This window comes from Lissotriton helveticus, chromosome 12, assembly GCF_964261635.1.
Source record: "Lissotriton helveticus chromosome 12, aLisHel1.1, whole genome shotgun sequence".
Lineage (NCBI taxonomy): Eukaryota > Metazoa > Chordata > Amphibia > Caudata > Salamandridae > Lissotriton > Lissotriton helveticus.
The window spans coordinates 768,543,662-768,563,505 of NC_136073.1; positions in this window are offsets into that span (position 1 = coordinate 768,543,662).

A 19,844-nucleotide genomic window follows, 5' to 3' on the forward strand; every position below is an offset into this window, starting at 1 on the left:
GGTCTTGTCTTCTTCACTGACAAATCTGTGACCTGATGATAAATTAATTTGATTTTCATTGATTATAATGGCGTGGTTTTACACTGAACTGAATATAACAAAATGCACTCACAGACCTAGAGCTACCAAAGAGTTACAACAAACATTTCTGGTAATGCTGAGCCACATATGTATCTGCTAAAGCAGTAACTTTATTTAATCTGCCTGTTTGTATATTGTTTTCAACCATTTGTCAAATTTATCGATTTAATTGAGGCCGAGACACTCGCATCAATACTATGGTATGGGTGACACCAAACAAATGAACATTTGAGTGCCAATACGTTGAGTGATATTAACAACTAATATTTACAGTATAATTACATTATGACACAGCGAGCGAGAGAATGGGCGATTAAGCAAACGCAGCAATTAAAGTGTTTCGCATTTTTAAAACTTTGGACTATAGTCAAGCATACCTGTAAGTGTGGGCGTGCACTCATCTTTGAAGTCCTATGGTCCAGGCTGCAGGAACAATATCCTGGCATCCAGTGAGGAGATGCGTGTTTTTAGGTCTCGCCAAGCCAGCGCATGCGCTGCTCTGTGAGAAATTTAGTAGGCGGTTTTTCAAAGTGCTACCAGAGAGGCTTTTGCTGGCCTCAAGCTTGCCGGCACACGCGTGTGAAAGTGCACAGGCCATCTGGCTTTTGTAATCGCTCATGTAGCCTTACAATGCTCCTTCACCCCCTCTGTCTCTCTGCTCTCACTACCCCCTCCCTTCTCCTCCTCCGTCTTCGTCAGCTTCATTTTCAGGCACCCTTACAGCGCGTGATATTACTTTCACAGCCGTATTTTCTTTAGCATTGTCGTCTCAGATTACTTGTTTTGCTTAAAATCTTGAACAGCGCCACGTGAAGATTAAACCAGAAGCCTCACTTAAGTGTGCCGATTCCACCACACCACTGAAGCACTCACCCTTCCTTCTGTGTTGCACCTGTAGGTAATTGACCCATCAGACACCTCTCACGACCTTCCTGGAAGGGACTAATTAGATATTTTGTTGCTCTCTCTGACTTGTTAAAAGTCTCTGTTTTCCTCCCTGCCGGCAAACTGACGTTCGGCAACCGCAGCGTCGGAGCCACAGATACATCAGACCTCAGCCAGGCTTCTCCACATGCAGGTGCTTGAACTGACACACAAGGAGCGCATTCAGGCCGTCATAAATGCGGGAACTACGGAATCTGTGTCCCTCACCAAAAGCAGGAGCGGGAGGTATTTCTCCTGTATCCCATTGATTCTTGACGCGCGGGGCAGCACTTGACCTCCTGTGCCCGGCCGCAGCTCACCAGGAATCCTCAGGCTGTTTTGATCAGTGTGAGGTCCGTCGGTGGGTGAAGCAAATTCCCTAATCGTTGCCAAATGCAGTAAGAGTAGTAGGCTCACACCATTATCTGCTTCAAATGTGTTTTCTTCTTAATAGCCTTCACCCACGACATGGAACGACTCTCTGGTCTGAAGGTCGAACCGCAACTGCCCATGCCATTCGAACCTTTCTACCAGCGTTCGCTCCATGCGCGGGTACACAACTGAATCACAACACTGAACGAACATTCCAAACATTCACAATACTACATGTGCACCCAGGGCACCTTCCAAGCATGAGAAGTCCGATGCTAACTCTACAACGCTTCCCACGGTGGACGAGGCCTTCTTTCCACCTGTCTGCAGTCTCCTGCCCACATCCCGCCCTCACTCACTCCTCGATACGTAAACGGTCCCCCTCAAACATCCTATAATTCCACTTAATCTCCCCGGAGTAAAAAAACAATATTTTAAAAAATGAATCTCACCTAGTGTAATGTAATTGGTGCTTGTGCAAAGCAATGCAATGCCCGTGGGTTGAGGCTGTGCTATTTAAATTGTAAAAAACAAAAAAAGTACAGCACTATATTGCTTTGAAGTTAGGCACGAGTTACATAAATCAACATGCACAGTTAGTAAATAAAGGACAATTCAGATGCTCCTTCGAGGGCCCATCTCCAGAAATATCATTAATATTATATTGTAAATCAAAATCTTATTTTACTATAAAGTTTTTGGAAGAACCAACAATAAAGGACCTCTAAACTGACCTATATACTTTATGAGTAAATCAATCTATACTTTTAGAAGTGTGCTGCACATATGTGGAGTTCCAAACAAACAAGTTATTTTTCATTATATTTATTTTTTCTTTTTCAACCTGTTCATTTTCATTACAAAATTATTTATCAAAAAGAGATTTTTTATAAATATACATAACATTTCTCAAACTCATTATTGTGACATATAAGAATACATTGTTAGACAGATATATTCGAAAATTATTCATAAACCCCAGACAAGAATGAATAATACAAAATTTCACCCAAAAACAGCAATCATTCCAACCTGTCTCATCATCACATGTACTTATACATACTCACTCGCATACTCCACTAAACCAACACATAAACAAACACTACATCTGAGATATGAGGAATGTAAACAATTGTTTTCATCCGAAGATGCGTAACTAGGTATAACAAATGATGTGCTTTGCTATTTTTTGTCCAGGCTGGCACGAGCATTTGTAAATGTCAGCTCTTCCGCAGAGCAATAATGCAGTCTGGCTTCAAACTATTAAAGAGACAATGAAGCACCGACTCTAGTTATACGACACCCCGCCTGCAGAGTAGAGGTGCAGCCATTCACAGCTGTAAAATATCTCACAGGTTGGGCACGGGCAGAGACATTTTAGAGCTCACACCATTAATTTGAGCATTATTGGTTGTTACACTCGGTAGCAGCATGCCATCTGGAAGAAGACCAAAAAAAAGTGATTTCTTTTTCTTTTGAATTAAATAGTAGTTAAAAAAAAAAATGTAATAAGGCAACTATATTACATTTCAATCGCTTTTAAACACCAAATGTTTTCGCTCTTTTTTATATAGTTTATTTCTTATAGTTTTGTGAGATGGTACATCTACTTCTCAATACATTGCTGCAAAACCCACTGCGTTGGTGACTTCGAACTCTTACTTAACAAGCATTTGCAATGCAATAGGTCTCGCATTTACGCAAGTTTGAGCTATTGACATTGCACATAAAAATGCTTTTTATTTTTGCTTTTAAAACAAATAAAAGGCATTGTCATTTACAATGCCAATAGCTTAAACTTGCGTAAATGCGAGACCTATTGCATTGCAAATGCTTGTTATTTGTTTACATTTTGGACTCGACTGTGACGCCGTGCGGCATCCATCCAATGAGGCGACGGCCTGATAAAAATTTCAAAAATGTTCACTAGGTAATTTCAAATATTATTCTGACTCTGCAGTGTTCCAGACTGAGTGCAGCACAGTACCTTGACTGTCACCTGTGTCAAAATATTATCAAAAGATGAGACTGGTCCCCAGAGGAAAAGGCAGGTCGCGTTGCGCCAGAGGAAGATGAAATGGCTTTTCGTTGATGAGGGACAATATTTATTTTGTATTTCAAAGCACTTCTCAAGTCTGAGAGATTTCTACTAGTACAGTGTTGTGTTCATAGTAAACTTGATAATATGCCAGGAGGAAAGAAATAACAGCTGTTACTATTGGGAAAAACACACTGAATAATTTGATACATACAACCGTTTGATAGCTCACACTCTAAAAAAATGTCTCAGAGCTTCAGTGATTACTACTTAACTTGGACTTCTATATGGTATTTTATCGCCTTCTAAAGGATGGAAGGCAAAATCATCCCGGCATATATTCAGATTTGAGGCCCGCAGTGGGCCATCAAAGCTGTGAAGTTGGGCCATAAGGCTATCTAAAATGCTTAAAGGTGTTGTGCATTAGGTATTTATTTTAATTGCCATAGGAAAAGGGTATACTAGCTCAGTAAGTTAAACAGCCACCCCACCTCGAGCCCTCCTTATGGCAGGTTTGCTTGCTTCGTCTGCTCTCTATGTAAAACTCCGCCCTACCTTTTACGCCTCACTACTTTGAAATGTCACCAGCCGCCACTGTTTGACCTCATGCCTCTTTTCATCCACCACCACACATGCCCTGCCCCTTTATTGCATTCTTGCAGGTTCCTTTTCATCCCTGCTGTCTCACTTTAGCACTGTTTTTCTGCTATTCGCCTCCTCTTTTTTTCACTTTTCTGCCTCTCTCTCTTTTGTTCTGGCTCAAAATCTAACGATGGAAACATAAGTTCCAGCCCCCAAAGAAGAATGCCTGTGGGTCCTCCCCTGCAATCACAGTGTCAAATTAAGCACTGCAGGATGGGAACCTCCAAAGACCTTTGAATCTCAGTGCTTAATTTGTAAAATAAATACCTGCCAGGGCCCTCGCCAGGAGCCCACTGCACCTTGCACCACACATTGCCCCTGCCAGTGCTGCCAATGGCAGCACCAACAAATACTAATCATCACACTCCTACAAGTATGACAATTCAGTCTATTCCAGGCCACCAAAGCCATAAGAATGGCTTGGGCAGCAGTTAATAGTCTTTTATAATGTATATTGGATTAATAAACAACTTGTGGGCTCATTTTTAAATTAGATGGACAGCGCCATCATGTGGCAGGCAGTTACAAGCCCCAGTGTGGACAATTTAGTGCCAGTGCCAAGCACCAGAAACCACCAGCTCAAATTAAGCACTGCCTTTGACCAGATCTTCGACTGTCTATTATCAGATATAAAGCACCCAGGAGTGTAACACCGATTTCTGCAGCCCCTGTTGAGCAGGCCAGCCCCCAACCCTCCATGGGACTCTGAACCCTTCAAGGGGCGGGGTTAAAGCCAACGAATATCTGTGAGTAGTATTTTTCAGAGTAATGTATTATTTTCAGAGAGTAAAGCTCAGGCAAATGTTGCTCACTGTTTTAGAGCTGTAAGGTATAAAAATGAAGCTTTACTTCAAAGAATAATCAGGTTAAATAAACATACTTTACAAATTACAGGTGCCTAAAACTGGCACTCGGGTGTGCGCTGTGCTAGCAAACCCCACCATGATACGCTTCCCGAGGACAGCAGGGAAATCTACACTGCCTAATTCATAATAAATACTAAATACCACAGGAGTAATCCATACACCCAACAGAGACCTGGGTAATCATTTTATAAGACAACGATGCCCCAGAGGGCATCAATAAGGAGAAAACGAATATATAAGTCCTTCAAATTCTGAGAGAGCATGCATTGTATAACCAACTAAATTGTGACACAATTAAAGAATGGATACAGATATGGTCAGGCAATATTAAGTCAAATATATTCAGTCAGTTCATATATGTAAAACTAAGAGCAACCTAAAATATGGATCATACAAGTGCTCAAGGTTCTGAAAGGAAAGGGTGGTCCAAAGGAAAATCCAAGACTATACCAGTCTTCACGTGGTTTTTGTAAGGGAAACACACTCAAAAAAACTCTGGACCTCTTGAGTTATAAACAATAAAGTCTTTAGGGGGATAGTGGGTGTGTTTACAGCAATTCTTTATATCATTAGGCTGAATCCTGGCTCATGTGGATTAAATCAAAAGTCCATTTTTATGTAGAAAAATGCTTTTTTATTAATTTTAGTAAAAACATGAACAGCCGACACGTGTTTCGCCCCTATGGCTATTCGCGCCAGGGCTTTTTCAAGGCTGTAAAAGATCAAAAATACATATGTGTATTTAGTACAGGTTGCCTGAGGACTGGCCTTTGACCCCAAAACCAGTGAGTGAAAAAAGGAAAAAAGGAAAGTGATTAAAGTGAGGCAAAAGACTCCAATTACATTGGTCCATTGCTTTCATGCAAAATGTGATATGTGAGGAAGGAAAAGGAAAAGAAAAAGCTCTCTTGAAGATTTATGATAACACTTCTAAGTTAAAGTTTTCTGATTATAGATCGAAAGGCGGAAAGAGCCATGAAGACAAACTTAAATCATCAGAGAAGAGGTCAATACCAAGTCGAAAGAAACAGGATTATCTAAAAACCAGTGAGTGTAGTTAATTTATCTATTTAATCAGATAAGTTCAAAGAAAACAAGTAAAATTGGATAGAACAAACCAATACAGTTCCAAGTGATCAAATTACCATGCCAAATAAAGATAAAACAGAGAGGAAAGTTCACAATTTATGCTGCATACCTATTTACATTATAGTTTGCTCATTGTAATTCTTCATAGGGAGAGTTTATTGCCAACAAAGTTGTTTAGCTAGCGGCGTATTACATGATTGGGAGCGACAAGGTCCGGTATTTGGGCAGCGATAAGGTCACTCAGACACAGACAAAATGTTACCAAAGGGAAGCCTGTCCATAAAAGCTAAGAGCACACTTACTTGTGAGGGAAAATCCCTAGGTTTCGTAGTCGGAGGCCGAGTGACCTTATCGCTGCCCAAATACCGGACCTTGTCGCTCCCAATCGTGTAATACGCCGCTAGCTAAACAACTTTGTTGGCAATAAACTCTCCCTAGATTATATACCGGAACTCACATACCAGGTCCCTAAGACTATTTTCCACCACCAACCAGAATTAGTTTAATAAAACAGTGCTTGCACTCTTTTGAAATGCGAGTCTCGCAGAGAGAAGGTCTGCTTAGCATTAGCTCACATTGTACATAGAGAACTCTTGTCTTTCAAAAAAACGTTTAATTACACACCTATGAATACAGTGGATATAATTCTTTCCAATTGTCAATGTTGTATTAACAGATCTATATCTTGAAAAACTGGACATTTGCTTGGAAAACAGTACTAATAACGATGAAGAATTACAATGAGCAAACTATAATGTAAATAGGTATGCAGCATAAATTGTGAACTTTCCTCTCTGTTTTATCTTTATTTGGCATGGTAATTTGATCACTTGGAACTGTATTGGTTTGTTCTATCCAATTTTACTTGTTTTCTTTGAACTTATCTGATTAAATAGATAAATTAACTACACTCACTGGTTTTTAGTTAATCCTTAAAACACTCAAGTATCACATAGGTGAATGTTTCTTTCGACTTGGTATTGACCTCTTCTCTGATGATTTAAGTTTGTCTTCATGGCTCTTTCCGCCTTTCGATCTATAATCAGAAAACTTTAACTTAGAAGTGTTATCATAAATCTTCAAGAGAGCTTTTTCTTTTCCTTTTCCCTCCTCACATATCACATTTTGCATGAAAGCAATGGACCAATGTAATTGGAGTCTTTTGCCTCACTTTAATCACTTTCCTTTTTTCACTCACTGGTTTTGGGGTCAAAGGCCAGTCCTCAGGCAACCTGTACTAAATACACATATGTGTTTTTGATCTTTACAGCCTTGAAAAAGCCCTGGCGCGAATCGCCATAGGGGGCGAAACACGTGTCGGCTGTTCATGTTTTTACTATAATTAATAAAAAAGCATTTTTCTACATAAAAATGGACTTTTGATTTAATCCACATGAGCCAGGATTCAGCCTAATGATATAAAGAATTGCTGTAAACACACCCACTATCCCCCTAAAGTCAAGTGCTCAAGGTGCAAGGTAAAATTATGGTAAATGGAGCAAAGTTAATGCACATAAAAGAAAAAAAGAACAGCTAAAAAACACATCATGCCCATTGGAGAGTAAGGTGTTATTTGGAACTGTATCTGGGAAAACCTACACTCAGAGCATTGAAGATTACCGATAAGCAATCGGTGCATTACCTTCTTGTCTGTCTTCCCTGATCCAATCATTACCAGTGAGATAAAACTCAAGCAGTAGAGATTGATTATTTTGAATCTGCCACGCAAAGCAAAAAAGGGTATATACCCATGAAGTTAATAGCAACAACCATGATTTCATACATTTTGTTGATTCTCTTCTCATGTCAGTAAAGGATATTTTCGTGTCATACAATGATGGACATTGTTCAGGAACTTACTTGATTACCAAAGTTTGAAGAGAAGCCCTCTCCCAAGTGCTAGCGAAAGTGGGAAAGAAAGTTATGCAGTGGCTTCCAAGTGGCCGCAGAGCAAATATCTCTGAGAAAGTGCTAGACCTGTCAGCCATAGGGTGGTCTTTCCCCAACTTTTTGCCTTCCTCCTCCACCTTTTTTTTTACCACGTTTTTGGTGGTATTAGGCCTATGTGCACTTTACCACTGCTAACCAGTGCAAAAGTACTTGTGCTCTCTCTTCTAAACATGTTTGTATTGGCTTATTCCCAACTGGCATATTTGATTTACTTAAAAGTCCCCAGTAAAGTGACACTACCTGGGCCCAGGGCCTGTAAATTAAATGTTTCTACTGGGTCTGGAGCATGGATTGTGCCACCCACTTAAATAGCCCTTTCAGCATGTCTCAGGCCTGCCATTGCAGAACCCGTGTGTGCAGTTTTAAACACATCAATCAATATTGTGCATGAATATGAGAAGTCCAATATTTCAAAATAATATCATTGTACAATAAGTATCCTTTTTCTGCCAGTGAATGTCGACGGTGTTTCGACCTTCCACAGTTTAACAGGTCATCATCAGGCCAATGCAAGCACAAGGAACATGACTGCTTCCTGTAACAAATCCAGGGAATGGTTCACTGCCGATGTATCTGTCCAATTACAGAGGAAGCGGAGCCGAAAGACTGCAAGAGGAATTAGTTTCCCTACAGCAAATTACCAGTTAACATTGCCATTTATGTGTGATTTCTCAAGGACACTTGTTTGCTTAGTTTACTTAATTGAATCAGGAATGTTTGGCATAGCTAAAATTCATATAATAGCCCTATCAGAAATTTCATTTTGTAAGGGTAGGTCCAAAACTTGGGTGCATCAAGAAATGTGTATTTTCTCTGCCAATGTTCCCTAAGGTGATACCTACAAAGGATGCACATCCTGTGAGTGCACAACCCTATGTGGTAAATTCATAAAAGTTACTTTAGAGTTTGTAAAGTAGTGTTAATTTACAGTTCCCATAAGTCAATTCACAAACCTTCGTCCAGAGATCTCTGCCTCCAGCTCTCCTAACTTTTCGGAACCAAGATCTCCACTCAGGTGGCAAACACCTCCAAAAACAGGCTCAAAGTTACTAATTGTAAATTTACACTCGTAAACTCAGCAGCAGGAGTATCCACACCATCCTTTGAGGGGGAGGACACTCATGCATCACATCTAGGTCTAAATGTACACATGGAACTGGTGAATTACATCTATGAGGAAATTCGCACCCAATATAGGTGTCAACCTAAACATGAGGACTTTTACAAATCTACACTAGTTTGTAAATATGGCTCAAAATATGTAGTGCACTCTGTCTTGAAGGTACCAGTACAAAGCTCCCACCAGGCATTCCTAGGAAGGCATAATGCCTTATATTTAAAGCAAGCTTGGACTGGAAGTCAGTGCAGGAATTTATGAAGAGGAACACATGAACAGGTTCTCTTAGGTTTAAGCAGACGTTGACCTACAGTATTCTACACTTACAGGATTCAATGAAGCCGGTATGTTGAAAAACAGGTATTAAGCATAATTATTGAATATGTGTTCTCTTCATTAGTTGCCCAGTAAGGTTCCTCCCTATTTCACGATCATGGGTGACCCCTTGCTTTAGGGTACTGCTGGTGAAGCTCTTTTTAAAGTAAATCAAGTAGGACCAGAGACATGGTGCGAGACCACTAGATCACTGAGTAGAGGAGAAGGAACAGACCTACACCTCACTCTTGTAACCACCGAGTTTATGGCAACTGTCACCCATCTCCCTCTTGAGGATGTATGACGTTACAACGCATACTTTTACAACGCCTACCTTTACATCGCAAGTTTTACAACGCATACCATTACAACGTATAATGCTTTTGGGCGCTGGATAGTGAATAGTTTAATTTACTATTCCAACTCCAGTCCCCGTGGATAGTAGGGAAGGTGTTGGATAGTACATTAAACCTATTCCCTATCCTAGAGCGCCCCCCAGCGATATGCGTTGTAATGGTTTGCGTTGTAAAAGTTGCGTTGTAATGGTAGTTCGTTGTAAAAGATTCGTTGTAAAGGCTGTATACCGTCACCCATCTCCCTCTTGACAACCTTCAGGCCTTCTGGCAGAGGGAGTGACAGAGGGTTTGTGTAATCTGTTGATACGCCCCGACTGGCCATAGCAGGCACCGGGGTTTCCCCAGGAGACTGGAAGAGTGGAGGCCAGTTTTTAGTGGTGGGGGCCAGTTTTGTTACTGGGCACTGGTTTTGCAGTGGTGTTGCAATATCGGCTCCCAGTAACAAAAGCAGCAGTGCTTCCCACTTTCAACCCTCCTCCCCCATTGGGGCTGGGCTGACACGATTGCGAGGACGGCTGTGGGTTCCCAGTCCAGCCCTGTCTGTTGATGTGCCATATTGGAATGGGTTGACTATGTGCTTACTTATTCCACTTCCTGAGCATGGGCTTTTGGCTGTCGGATGTTCAGGAACAGGGTGGTAATTTCATGTTTATATCTATGTGCTTGATTACGTAGATCCTCAAAGTTTGCAAAAAAGATTCAGATTTGAACAAAACCTGATGTGGAAGGTTTGCAGGTTAGTTATGTTTTGCAATTTTAAGGTTTATGATTTTATATTATACCATGCTATGTTATGATGTGCTACGTTATGATCCCTGTCACTTATATACGCGAATTGATGTTTGCAGGGAAACTCCGTCACAGGGGCAGTTTGGTAGGTTTTTGGACCAATCATTTATGGGCGGAAAACTTACCAAATGGTGAAACACATCGAGTCTGAGACGTGTAAGGACAAATCTATCATACCCGCTTAATGTGTAGGCTAAGTATGGTTGCATGCCGGGGGGCGGAGCTAGCCGGCGAGCAAGATGGCTGGTTAAATCCGGAGCTCTGCTAGTGGTGGCTCCCTATTCTTTATTATCCTGCACTAGACGAGACTTTACAGGAACATAAACCGTTTGCTGGCGAAGACAAGATCCTGGGGAGTGTATTGGTGCTCCTCCGACGAGGCTCCGGCGCCGGGAACTGCAACCCCGGACCGGCTCTGCGGAGAGGGGGTGGCAGGCCATGGAGCCGCGGAGCATAGTACGTGCCCTTCCCCAGCGACGTCGCAGTGCGTGCGCGTCCATGAGACGCGGTGCCCGGTGAAAGTGCGTACCAGCCCGGACCTCCCCTGACAAGTATCGCTGCGTAGCTGGGAGAGGGCGCCGGCCCCCCCCACAGAGAACAGTCGCTCACGACCCCTGAGGGAGCATCTATAAGCAGCAGCAAGCGGGGCCGGCCCGGAGAGGCGAGAGACGCAGTGCCTGGCGAGGTGGAAGCCACACAACAGGAAAGGCCCTAACTGGAGGCAGGGCACCCACGGACGTCGCAGCCTTTGAGGAGACACAATTCCACGGGCCAATTTATGTGCTAGAGTCAGGCCCAGCCCCGAGTGTGCAGCGGGCACAGGGCACACTACACCCACAACTGAAGGGGAAGCTGATAGAAGGGGGAGTCGGCCCTATAACCTGAAACAGACCCTGAGTCTTGACAAACGGCGTACGCACATTGCGAATAGGTGAGGGTCGACTGCGGCGCTCACTAAGGCAGGGCGCAGGATAACCAGGGGCCCAGCCCGCTTATGGATGCCATTGGAGTTGCCCACATGAGATCTCGGACACGGCCATTCCCCCACTAGAGTAGCTGGATACCGAGGCAGCGATTGATTTGACGCACAGCCAGATGCCGATATAAGGGCGCCACGTAAGGCCTGATATGCTTGGTAAGATCTAGTGCTGACCTGGAGATGTAGAACGGCCCCTTGGCACTCGTAGCCAGCGATGAGGGAGTTCTGTGCCTACGAAGGTGTATGTACAAATACACTACAGCGACAACCCTGCAAGGAAGCCCTGTGCTCTGCGCCCCTGAGAGTAGCGAGAGTTTGCTTTCACCCCGCAGGATGGGTCGGGGAGACAAAACGCAGACGAAGCTCTGCTTTGGACAACGCCGCGTGCAGTCTCATGACGCCGCAGGCATGGACAAAGACGCTATGAGGGGTAGTGAAGAGCCCTCGGACACTTCAGATATCAAAACTATGCTAATGGTTATGGAAAAGGGCCTCCAAACCAGTATGGCTGCTATAGGCACGAAGATTGACGCCCTATCCTACACGATGGACAGGATGGCAGAGCGCATTGACAAGCACACAGAGAGAGAGGACATGTCAGAGCGCAGACTGACTGAGGTCGAGGAGGCCCAAACAGAGCTTGACATAGACCGCAAGAGAAGCGATAAATTGATGCAAGCCCTACTGGACAAGACTGAGGACCTCGAAGCGAGGTCTAGACGCTGTAACCTGAGAATCATGGGCCTTCCCGAGACGACGCCGACGGGCAATATGGAAAGGTTTGTCGAAAAATTACTGATCACCCTGCTGGGCGAGGAATCGTTCTCCCAGGTATTCATAGTGGAGCGCGCGCACCGATCACTAGGCCCCCGCCAGGGCCGTGCACTCCACCTCGCCCAATAATAGCCAAACTGCTCAACTACAGAGACAGAGATGCTGCACTGCGGATGGCTCGCGAACGGACTAAGCTCCAATATGAGGGCTCCGAAATATCACTATACCTGGATTTTACGGCCAAGGTGCAAGAAGCCCGCAAGCACTTTGCCCCCTATAAGCAGCAGCTCAGAGAACAGGGATTGGACTACGCGATGCTGTACCCTGCAAAGCTGAGAGTAAACAGGCTGGGGCACTCTCATTTATTCACCGACCCTAGCGCACTGCAGCAAGCCCTCAAGCGATGGTCTAAGGAAAAGCACGCAGGCAAAGCTGATACCCCGGAAGCGGGGGACGGGAACAGCCACCTCGACGATCAAGATTGAACACCTACTCACAGTTTGCAGACCCTTGCGGTAAGAAGTGAAGGCAGAGACACTCTAAAGGCAGAAATAAAGCACTGCTGCTGGGGACCGACACTGCAGGTATGGAGACTACAGGGTGGGTGCTGGGGAAGCACAGCATGGCCCAGCGGGACACTAACGCTGCTGACGGCTGTCTACAGATAAAATTGCTTGGGTCTAATGCACGGGACAATGTACAGCGATCCAGGCTCAGAGCGCGAGCCGGACTACACAGGAGGGCCGTAATCAAGGCAATGAGGCTAAGTGAACGGTCACGATCACCTTTGTTATAACTGGGAGGGGGCATCATTGCCCTTTGCCCCAGTATAACTGGTGCAAATAGTAACCACAGCGGGGAAACACGAGGTGCAGTTATGAAAAGGTGCTTGATAGCACTAACCATTGAGACTTGGCAAACTCAGCCCCCGCGCACATTGCCCCCGTTTTCTTTTTCTTTAGAGTTCAGGGAGTTTGAGGTAGGGCCGAGCGGGAGGGAGGGAGGGATTGTGATCTGCATGGCCGGGTTGGGGGTGGTGAGCTGTGGGAGGGGGTGGGGTGGGTTGGATACAGTTATGAACACAAGAGAGGGGTTTGTGTTTTTTTTTGCTTATGCACACTGTTAGACCTGAGTTTTCAAGACAGCATAGCACACACATTACACCTACTAGAACTGTATGGCTACCTCGCCTAAGAAGATGAGACTAGACATGCCAGCTGTGCTCCGCACTCTCACGTAGAACGTGCATGGCCTCAATGACCACCGGAAGCGTAGAAAGATGCTCCACTATCTGCAGAGACAGGCTGTGGACTTGGCACTCTTACAGGAGACCCATTTTCCATTAGGGAGTAGGATGCTGCTCAGTAAGGAACTTGCAGGACACTTCGCAGCGGCAGGATCCACTGACATGGGTTAACCCCTGATCAAAGCTGACACTATCACTCCTGAAAGCCGACTCGGAGGGTAGATATGTAATATCACAATGCGTGGGATTGGGGCTGGATCTGCTGGTCATTAATGTGTATGGGCCAAACTTTGACTCCCCTGAATTCTATCAGAACTTGGCGCAGGCAACACAAGCATACCCAGCTGCGCAGGTCCTGTGGGGTAGGGACCTTAACATATTAATAAATAATAATAATAAGGAAAGTTATAGAGCGCCTGGTTACGCCTTCCCGGTGTGTCCCCGCGCTGTGGAGAGAGAGAGAGCCAGTCCAATAGAAGAAGAAAACGCAAGCCCATCGCTGATCACAGAGACTAGTTGGCAAACAGGTGAGATTTAAGAAGGGTCCTAAACCTGGTCTCCGATTTTTCCATCCTCAGACAAACCGGGAGTTTGTTCCAGTTTTGCGCAGCTAAGAAGCGAGATGAGCGGCCGCCCATTCTCGCTTTCTTAATCCTAGGGATTTCTAGCTGCCCTGTCCCACCTGACCTCAACGTTCTGCCCGGTACATACCTAGTAATCAAGTTTCCCAGGTACATTGGAGCCTTATGCCAGAGGATGCGATGACAGATGAGAAGGGATTTAAACAGCACCCTTTTCTTAACTGGAAGCCAATGAAGAGCTTCAAGGGCTGGTTTAGACGCTGCCCTTCTGGGTAGTCTCAAAATCAGTCGCGCTGCAACATTCTGCAGGACTTGTAACCGTCTAAGATTCTTTTCTGGAGCACCCAGATATAAAGCATTCCCGTAATCCAGATGGGAAGTAATAAGAGCGTGCGTCATCGTCTGTCTAGCCTCTAGCGTGAGCAAATCGAGTGTTTTGTTAAGAGTTTTTAAAATACCAAAACATTTCCCCACTAACCGGCGGATATGACCTTCATAAGAGAGGGCCGGATCCACCCATGCCCCTAGATTCTTAGCCTCCAGACAGGGTATAGGGGTGGGGCCTAGACATTGTGGCCACCAATCTGCGGTCCAGCAAGATTTGTCTCTACCCACCACCATCACCTCGGTTTTGCCTCCATTCAACTTTAAGCAGTTTTTATTCATCCAGGAGGCAAGCTCCTGCATGCATGCCTTAAAGAAGTTGGAAGCCTCGGCCGAAGGTGCCTGGGAGAGGGGGATCAGCAGCTGGGTATCGTCTGCATAAGAGACTAATTCCACTCCAAATGCCTGCACCACCTCAGCCAGGGGAGACAGGTACAAGTTGAACAGAATGGGGCTCAGGGCAGAGCCCTGAGGCACCCTCTGCTCTAGTGCAACCTCTTTGGACTGGAAAGAACCACGTCGGACCTGGAAGCTGCGCCCTGTCAGAAAAGATTTCAGCCATCCCAGCGCAGGACCCGAGACACCCCCTCTGTTCAGACACTGCAGCAAGGTGAAATGTGCCACAGTGTCGAACGCCGCACTGAGGTCTAGCATTATCAGTGCCATGGTGTGTCCCGCGTTTACTCCTTGTCTGATGGTTTCCGTGGCTCTTAACAGAGCGGTTTCTGTAAAGTATCCTGCCCTGAACCCTGATTGTAAGGGGTGCAGGAGATTAGCCGCCTCCATGTGCGCCATTAGTTGGATGTTGGCCACTTTCTCCACTACCTTCGCTACATAAGGCAGCAGGGAGATGGGTCTTAGATTTTCAAGAATATCATGGCTGAGAGTGGATTTTTTCCTGATCGACAGGATCACAGCTCTTTTCCAGGTCACTGGCAGCGTGTGAGATACAAAAGAGATCTCCAGAACGTGCCTAATATAAGGCTCAAGAGTCTCCAGACTATCTCCTAGCACCTTGGGAGGGGCTGGGTCCCTGGGGGATCCAGACTTAATGCTGAGACAAATGCTTCTTAGGATCTCTGGAGAAGGTACTGGGAAACGTTGCAGTTTCTGTCCCACTACACTGTATCCCGGCACTTCCTCAAAAACCAGTCCACTCCCCGGATTGCTAGTAAATGAGGCATAGATGTTCCTCACCTTCAGAGAGCAATAGTCTGCTACTCTGTTGCATTCCCCCACTGAATCGTTGCTGGGGGCATTCGAGCCAGCCACCGTGGAGATCTCCTTATAAATTCTGAAGAGTTCCTTTGAGGAGTTCTCAGCCTCTCCTATTCTAGTTTTATAATGGGCAGCCTTAGCCCCCCTAAGTAGGACTTGGTATTTCCTCTGTCCTTCTCTGTAGAGCCTCCGCTTCTGTGCTCTAAAATCCCTTTTCCAACTCCTCTCCAATCTCTTGCATTCTGCCTTGGCCTTCTGCAAGGCGGGAGTGAACCAAGGAGCAGGCCTTCTGGCTCTCCCGTCAGATTTCTTCAGTAGTGGAGGTGCCACTTTGTTAAGGTCCTGCAGAATGCGCTCATTCAGATTTTCACTAGCACTTTCACTGTCAGACCCTCCCGGGGGGCCTCCTTCCTTAAGCATCTTATTGAAGGTGTCCTGCAAGAAGTTCTTCCACTTTCTACAGGGGTAGTTATTAATCCCTCCCTTCAGTGGATCTTCCATAGTTATGTCAATGCTAAAAGGCACCAGGAAGTGGTCCGACCAGGGCACTGGAAGTGGCGTCCCTACCTCCACACCCTCCCAGCTGGCAAACACTGGATCTAGATCTGGAATATTCGACCAGGCTTTAGATAGATCGTCAGGCCCCCCCCGCAGGCCCTCTGCTGCGGCACTAACATTACAAACTGAACTGGCACTGCTAGGGCTAGAAGATGTATGGAGACACAGGCACTCAGAGAAGGGAGGCTGCACAAACTACTCGGCGTACCACGACGTCCACACTAGGATAGACTATTGGATGGAGTCCCTGCCCGTGCTGGGATGTATAAAGGCCTGTACGATCTTGGCACGCACCCTGTCTGACCACTCCCCTATCCTACTCCCACTCGAGACGTCTAAGAAATCCATCCCCCCATTTACATGGCGCTTTCCGCCACATTCACTACTGGACCCAGTATTCAAGGGAGAACTTGCGGAGGAAATTGACAACTTCTTTGACAACAACATAGGCTCCGTTGATGACTTCGGTACGGTTTGGGAGGCCTTCAAAGTGTATATACGAGGCATAGCGATGTCGAAACACTCGAGCGTCCTAAAATCTATTAGGCAGAGACTGTCGACGTTAGAGAAACAACTGGCCATCCTGGAACGGAGACAGCTAGACACCCCAGACTCGGTCATAATGGAGGAAATTAAGACACTGATCGCGGAATACAACGAGGAAGCGGATAGGGAAGTTCAACATATGGGGAAATATGCGACAGCTTGCACGTATGGGGAGGGGGAGAGACCGAGCTCGCTCTTGGCTAGACTCCTCAAAGGTAACAGGGGGAAACCACTGGTCACAGAACTGAGAGACGTAGACGGACATGTGATCTTGGAAGAGACAGACATTGCAGATAGGTTTCGAAACTATTATTCTGACCTCTACTCCTCCAAGGGTGGTAACCTCACTGACGAGGCGAGAGACTACCTGGAACATATAGATCTACCTATGCTCTCTAACACACACCGAGAATTCCTATCGCTTCCTATAGAAAGAGACGAAATAACAGAAGCGCTTGCGAGCATGCGCTCTGGAAGCGCCCCGGGCATTGATGGCCTACCGGTGAGCTTTTATAAAGTTTTCCAGGAGAAACTGATTACCCACTTTGCCAAGCTCTTCGACGGTATTTGCATAGATGGCAATATGCCGCCTTCCATGAGGGAGGCCCTCAAAGTCACTATACTCAAACCTGGAAAGCCGCAAAGTGACTGCAGCTCATACAGGCCGTTGTCACTCTTGAATGTAGATGCTAAAATATACGCGAAGATATTGGCGACCCGTCTAGCACTCCTGGCCCCTGTATTGGTAGCACCCGAACAGGCGGGCTTCATCCCCAGTAGAAACTTAACATATAACATCCGCACGGTCTTGGGCTCTATACAACATGTCAGACAAAATACGAAAGCTATAGCGGTCTTTCTTGATATGGAGAAGGCCTTTGACTCTGTCGAATGGACGTTTATGTCGTTGGTGCTGCGACGTCTAGGTCTGGGTGAGCTGTTCCTCCAAATGATAGGAGCATTATACCATAAACCTGTGGCTAGGGTACGAGTTGGCGATCTAGTGACAGACCCATTCCCTGTTGGCAGAGGCACGCGACAGGGCTGCCCTCTGTCCCCACTGCTATATGCATTGGTAGTCGAGCCGCTTGCTTGTGCGCTACGTGAGTACCACGGTAATGAGGGCATCAGTTTTCAGGCATACAAAATAGTGGTCTCGACTTATGCCGATGATACACTATTATATATTAGAGACCCAGAACGGAACCTGTCGTCGATGCTCAGGGAGGTGGTTAGATTCGGGGCGCTCTCGGGTCCAAGAGTTAACTGGACCAAATCGGTTGTATTCCCTCTCACCCCGATCACCGAGCGATTCGATATGGAATACCCTCTGCAGTGGTCTCAGGACTCAGTTAGATACTTGGGTGTCAAGATACACTCGGACCCTGAAATACTGCTTAGAGAGAATTATGGCCTACTCCAAGCTAGAGGACGACATTGAGGCCTGGAACAAACTCCCGCTCCCCCTTATGGGCCGTATTGCCATCATGAAAATGGTAGTGTTGCCTAGATTCCTATTTCTGTTCAGCGCCATTCCGATGGTGTTGTCTAGGGCCTTCTTCCAAACCATGACACAATTAATGATCAAACTGGAATGGGCTGGCAAACAACCAAAAGTGCGTTGGACTCTTATGACCCTCCCATATAGCATGGGAGGATTGGGCGCACCAGATTTGGAGCTGTACTACAGAGTGGCGCAGGCCGCACATCTCCATACCTGGATACACGGGGACTCACTTATTCCACACATCCGAATGGAACGACTCTTTGCGGAACCGTGGCCACTTCCGGCTACAATCTGCCGACCAGTTGACCGCAGAACGGGCATCCTAGATTCAATAACAGCTACGAACCATGCCTGGCACTCTCTGCTGCAGGCACACGGTGGGGCACTACAGTACTCTCCCATTATGCAACTGGACTGGGCGCACTGGCTGCTGCCCTTGCGAGGAAGGGAGTAGTACAAGCACTACAACAAATTGGTATCAGAATGGTGGGGGACCTGTTCGTGAATGGTACGGCCAAGACCTGGGAGCAAGCTGCGGCCAACGGCGAGGACAGCTCTTTGCTGACTCGATTTCAATTTCACAGGGTCAGAAGCTTCCTTCTGGACTTGCTGGGGCCTGACCTAGCTGAACCACCAGAAGTCCCAGAACTTACTTATGTAATTAAAACTGAGTCCCCCCGTCAGATAATAACAAATCTGTACAAGACAGCTATGGCCTGCAGGGAACAGTGGCTGATGAAAGCCAGAATAGCTTGGCAGAGAGACCCAAAGATCACCATAGACGAATTGATGTGGCGTTACTGCTGCACGACCACCAAGCAGATATCATTAAATGGGAAGCATAGGCTAGTCCACTTCAGGTTTTTGCAGAGGGTGTATTACACGCCAGAGAGACTACACAGATACGGACTGCGCCCTACAGCCGTATGTGAAAGGTGTCACGAGCAGGTTGCCGACTTCATGCACCTTGCGTGGGGTTGCCCCGGGATACAAAGATATTGGGTAAGTATTTCTGAAGCCATAAACGAGATACTAGAATTAATGCTCACCCCGGACCCAGCGTTGGCACTGCTGGGCTACTCGAAAACACTCCCAGTGGCAACCAGGAGACTAGTGGACATAGGAATGTTGATGGCTAGACGCGTTGTTGCACTGTGTTGGATGAGGGGCCCGCTACCCACGAAGAATCGCTTGGCGCACGACATGCTGTATTCATGTACCCAATCAGAGCACTATAGCGAGCTATTACCGCCCACCAGTAGGCCTCAGAACTTCTGGGGCTTTTATCAAACGCATCTGAAATTAGGATCGACGGTGGTTATGAGGGAGGAGGAGCCAGTAGAAGGGAACTTGGATCTAGCCGCGGATAACCCCGCACAACTAGAATAACATGTAGTTGCATTGGAGCACAGCGGTGGTCCTAGAAGGGGTAGGGCAGAGTCGTGGCGGGGGGCGCGTCAGGGGAGGGACACTAGTACGGATTATTGATACCACCCTTCATTACTTGGGTTC